Source organism: Panthera uncia (genome assembly GCF_023721935.1).
Source record: "Panthera uncia isolate 11264 chromosome A1 unlocalized genomic scaffold, Puncia_PCG_1.0 HiC_scaffold_17, whole genome shotgun sequence".
Lineage (NCBI taxonomy): Eukaryota > Metazoa > Chordata > Mammalia > Carnivora > Felidae > Panthera > Panthera uncia.
Window position 1 is genome coordinate 40,213,492 of NW_026057577.1, and position 6,002 is coordinate 40,219,493.

Consider the following 6,002-nt stretch of genomic DNA (forward strand, 5'->3'; position numbering starts at 1 on the left):
TTTTCCATTTTGAATTTATTTTTGTGAATGGTGTAAGAAAGTGGTCCAGGTTCATTCTTCTGCATGTTGCTGTCCAGTTCTCCCAGCACCATTTGTTAAAGAGACTGTCTTTTTTCCATTGGATATTCTTTCCTGCTTTGTCAAAGATTAGTTGGCCATACATTTGTAGCCAGTTCTGAGGTATGTATTCTATTCCATTGGTTTATGTGTCTGTTTTTGTGCCAATACCATGCTGTCTTGATGATTACAGCTTTGTAGTAGAGGCTAAAGTCTGGGATTGTGATGCTTCTGGCTTTGTTTTTCTTGTTCAATGTTACTTTGGCTATTTGGGGTCTTTTGTGGTTCCATACAAATTTTAGGATTGCTTGTTCTAGCTTCGAGAAGAATACTGGTGCAATTTTGATTGGGATTGCATTGAATGTGTAGATAGCTTTGGGTAGTATTGACATTTTAACAATATTTGTTCTTCCAATCCATGAGCATGGAATGTTTTTCCATTCTTTGTATCTTCTTCAATTTCCTTCATAAGCTTTCTGTAGTTTTCAGCATACACATCTTTTAAATCTTTGGTTAGGTTTATTCTAGGTATTTCATGATTCTTGATGCAATTGTGAATGGGATCAGTTTCTTTATTTGTCTTTCTGTTGCTTCATTATTAGTGTATAAGAATGCAACTGATTTCTGTACACTGATTTTGTATCCTGCAACTTTGCTGAATTCATGTATCAGTTCTAGCAGACTTTTGGTGGAGTCTATTGGGTTTTCCATGTATAATATGTCATCTGCAAAAAGTGAAAGCTTGACTCCATCTTTGCCAATTTTGATGCCCTTGTTTTCCTTTTGTTGTCTGATTGCTGATACTAGCACTTCCAACACTATGTTAAACAACAGCGGTGAGAGTGGACATCCTTGTCGTGTTCCTGATCTCAGGGGGAAAGCTCTCAGTTTTTCCCCATTGAGGATGATGTTAGCTTTGGGCTTTTCATAAATGGCTTTTTATGATGTTTAAGTATATTCCTTTTATTCTGACTTTCTCAAGGGTTTTTATTAAGAAAGGATGCTGGGTTTTGTCAAATGCTTTTTCTGCATCAATTGGCAGGATCATATGGTTCTTATCTTTTCTTTTATTAATGTGATGTATCACGTTGATTGATTTGCAAATGCAAAAAGCCCTGCAGTCCAGGAATGAATCCCACTCGATCATGCTGAATAATTCTTTTTATATGCTCTTGAATGCGATTTGTTAGTATCTTGCTGAGAATTTTTGCATCCATATTCATCAGGGATATTGGCCTGTAGTTCTCTTTTTTTACTGGGTCTCTGTCTGGTTTAGGAATCAAAGTAATACTGGCTTCATAGAATGAGTCTGGAAGTTTTCCTTCCCTTTCTATTTCTTGGAATAGCTTGAGAAGGATAGGTATTATCTCTGCTTTAAACGTCTGGTAGAACTCCCCTGGGAAGCCATCTGGTCCTGGACTCTTATTTGTTGGGGAGATTTTTTGATAACTGATTCAATTTCTTTGCTGGTTATGGGTCTGTTCAAGTTTTCAATTTATTCCTGTATGAGTTTTGGAAGTGTGTGGGTGCTTAGGAATATGTCCATTTCTTCCAGGTTGTCCAGTTTGTTCGCATATACTTTTTCATGGTATTCCCTGATAATTGCTTGTATCTCTGAGGGATTGGTTGTAATAATTCCATTTTCATTCATGATTTTATCTATGTGGGTCATCTCCCTTTTCTTTTTGAGAAGCCTGGCTAGAGGTTTGTCAATTTTGTTTATTTTTTCAGAAAACCAACTCTTGGTTTCGTTGATCTGCTCTACAGTTTTTTTAGATTCTATATGGTTTATTTTCTGATCTGATCTTTATTATTTCTCTTCTTCTGCTGGGTTTGGAGTGTCTTTGCTGTTCTGCCTCTATTTCCTTTAAGTGTTCTGTTAGATTTTGTATTTGGGATTTTTCTTGTTTCTTGAGATAGGCCTGGATTGTATTTTCCTCTCAGGACTGCCTTCACTGCATCCCAAAGCATTTGGATTGTTGTATTTTCATTTTAATTTGTTTCCATATGTTTTTTAATTTCTTCTCTAATTGCCTGGTTGACCCATTCATTCTTTAGTAGGGTGTTCTTTAACCTCCATGCTTTTGGAGGTTTTCCAGACTTTTTCCTGTGGTTGATTTCAAGCTTCATAGCATTGTGGTCTGAAAGTATGCATGGTATGATCTCAATTCTTTTGTACCTATGAAGGGCTGTTTTGTGACCCAATATGTGATCTATCTTGGAGAATGTTCCATGTGCACTCGAGAAGAAAGTATATCTGTCGCTTTGGGATGCAGACTTCTAAATATATCTGTCAAGTCCATCTGATCCAATCTATCATTCAGGGCCCTTGTTTTTTTATTGATCCTGTGTCTAGATGATCTATCCATTGTTGTAAGTGGTGTATTAAAGTCCTCTGCAATTACCACATTCTTATCAATAAGGTTGCTTATGTTTGTGATTAAGTGTTTTATATACTTGGGGGCTCCCGTATTTGGCACATAGACATTTATAATTGTTAGCTCTTCCTGATGTATAGATCCTGTAATTATTATATAATGCCCTTCTTCATCTCTTGATACAGCCTTAATTTAAAGTCTAGTTTGTGTAAGTATGGTTACTCCAGATTTTTTTTTGACTTCCAGTAGCATGGTAGATAGTTCTCCATCCCCTCACTTTCAATCTGAAGGTGTCCTCAGGTCTAAAATGAGTCTCTTGTAGACAGCAAATAGACGGGTCTTGTTTTTTTTTTTTTTTAATCAGTTCTAATACCCTATGTATTTTGGTTGGAGCATTTAGTCCATTTACATTCAGTGTTGTTATTGAAAGATATGGGTTTAGAATCATGGTGGTGTCTGTAGGTTTCATTCTTGTAATGGTGTCTCTGGTACTTTGTGGTCCTTGCAACATTTCATTCACAGAATCCCCCTTAGGATCTCTTGTAGGGCTGGTTTAGTGGTGATGAATTCCTTTAGTTTTTGTTTGTTTGGGAAAACCTTTATCTCTCCTTCTATTCTGAATGACAGACTTGCTGGGTATAGGATTCTCAGCTGCATATTTTTTTCTGTTCATCACATTGAAGATTTCCTGCCATTCCTTCCTGACCTGCCAAGTTTCAGTAGATAGGTCTACTACTATTCATATGTGTCTACCTTTGTAAGTTAGAACCTGTTTATCTCTAGCTGCTTTCAGAATTTTCTCTTTATCCTTGTATTTTGCCAGTTTCACTATATGTCGGCAGAAGATGGATTCAAGTTTCATCTGAAGGGAGTTCTCTGTGCCTCTTAGATTTCAATGCCTTTTTCCTTCCCCAGATCAGGGAAGTTTTAGCTATGATTTGTTCAAGTACACCTTCAGCACCTTTCTCTGTCTCTTCTTCTGGAATTCCTATGATACAGATATTGTTCTCTTTGATTGCATTACTTAGTTCTCTAATTCTCTCCTGATACTCCTGGATTTTATTTCTCTTTTTCTCAGCTTCCCCTTTTTCTATACTTTTATCTTCTAATTCACCTATTCTCTCCTCTACCTCTTAAATCCGTGCTATGGCTGCCTCCGTGTTTTTAAATATTTCAGTATTTTTAATGTTATTTTAAATGTTTATTCACTTTTTTAGAGAGAGAGGAGCAAGCAAGCAGGGGAGTAGCAGAGAGAGAGAGAGAGAGGGACACAGAATCCAAAGCAGGCTCCAGGCACCTGGCTGTCAGCACACAGCCTGATGCGGGACCTAAACTCAAGAATTGTGAGATCCTGACCTGAGCCAGAGTCGGATGCCCAACCGACTGAGCCACCCTGGTGCCCCTGAAGTTAAAATTTAAAAACCTTAAGTGACATCCCTTAACTTTTGCTGTATTCTTTTAATTAGAAGTGAGTTACTGGGGCCTCTGGGTGGCTCGCTTGAGGGTCTGGCTCCTGATACTGGCTCAGATAATGATATTGTTGTTGTGGGATCAAGCCCCATGTCAGGCTCTGTGCTGAGTGGAGCCTGCTTGGGATTCTCTCTCTCCCTATCTGTCTCCCCCCCCCCCCCCGCCCAACCCATGTGTGCATGCACTCTCTCTCTGTCTCTCTCTCTAAATAAATAAATAAACTAAATGTACATTACTAGTTCCAATCTACATTCAAGACAGCATTATACAGAGTGTAAATAACAAAAGGCAAGATCACCGGGAGACCTTGTGTCTAGAAGCTTTGTAACCACAGAATATAAATTATTACATAAATGATATAAAATTAAAAACAAGAGTCTGGATGTGAATCCTGTTCTATATGCTTAAATATAATATCACAAAAGTTCATTTGGAATCTTCTATCTGATTGAAATAGTAGGGAATTTATCTCAGTCATTATGGGGATCACTCTAACCCCAACACATGGAGTTGGCTGGGATTTTAGGTCATGAACACCACCAAAGCTGTGGGCAGGCCCTTCAGATCAAGCTCATGGAACCTCCAAATCCTTAATCTGTTGCCAATCTGAAGTTGGGTCAGAGCTTTTTTACTGTTACTCTCTGTTTCCCTTCTAGGCACTTTGTCTCCCTTCCCTGAGTTACCTTTTCCATTAATCTGGGCTTTCCCTAACCACTGAACGAGTCATGTACTTCACGTAGACATTTCCAGTTTGTTCACCTTCCTGAGTCAAAAACATAATAATGATCCTGTTTCTTGCTCATAATGGGGAAGAAAGGAAAAATAGTGGAATATTAATATCTCAAAACTATCCTGTTGCACAACATATAAAGATAAAAACTTCTTAGACACCATTTAAAGATTTTTCACCAAGCTGTTCAATATGGTTATTATCTTAGGGTTTCTGTTTGTTGGTTCCACTATCTGAGTCATGTCTTAGTTTGGTTCTGCTAACTATATCTTGACAAATTTTACTCAAATTCCAATCATGGGTAAAGAATCAGGTAAATAATTTTTATACCTGGAAATAGGTGTACTTCTTCTGGCAGGCCATCAGTGTGGGGACTTGATGCAGCCTAGCCAGATTTTGAGCTTGGTTTGAGCTTCAGTGTATCCTAGGCTGCAATTTTTTTTTTAACAGTGAGTTGCTATTACCTTTTGCTTAGAGTGAGGTCTGGGGTCTACCAGACCCGGGTCTACCACAGCAGGGGTCTCTCTCCCCCATCAGAAGACCGTGGGTGCTGATTACCTGATGCTATACTTATGGCTGACCTGGCATAACAGAAGTTGTCCTATGCAAGACTTGTACTCCTAAGTCTTGGGGGTGAGACTTTCTCAGCATTTCTGCCTTTCCTCCCCTTGGCAGCTAGCCTGTGCCTGAGATCTGTAGTTGGTCTAGGGCAAGAGAGGGTTTACTCTGTATTCCAGTGGTAGCAGATTTTGGGATAGAAGTGCCAGATACTGAGCCTGAGCTTCTTTCCTGCCCCTGCCCAATGAGTAGAGAGGTTTTGTTTTTACCTGTTTCCCAGTGGCTAATGGATCTTCTCCTGTGTCCTGAAGTTAGAAGATTTTCCTGTCATCTTCCAGAGGCAGTGAGGTTTGCTTTTATCTCCTTACAGAAGAAGTGGAGTTTTGTCTGTGCCGTAGTGGTGAGGGGGTTCTTTGTGCTTTGATACTGTTGTAATCAGTTGATTTCATCTTGCCGTTTGCTTCACTGAGGAGGTCCGGTGGGGGTGGGTGAGTGCAGTCTCTTGGCCCATCCCAGTATTTCTTGTGAAAGTCAATGGAGGAGTGTGGTAAAGAGCTTGTTTGTGGCTGGGTTCTCCCGACTACTTGAAAAAGAAATGCTAGTCCACACTTGGCATTAATGATTCATTATAAGTCTTGGTGACCTGTTATCTATTTGTATGATGGTCACTTCTTTCTCCTTTTCTTGTTTAAGGTGAAATAGTTGGTATGATCTGTCTCTCTTTGCAGGAACTTGCCCATCTTTAGAATTCCTTTTATTGGTTGCCTAAGGATCTCAGCTCTTTGATGGGCTCAAGAAAAATCTTTGTG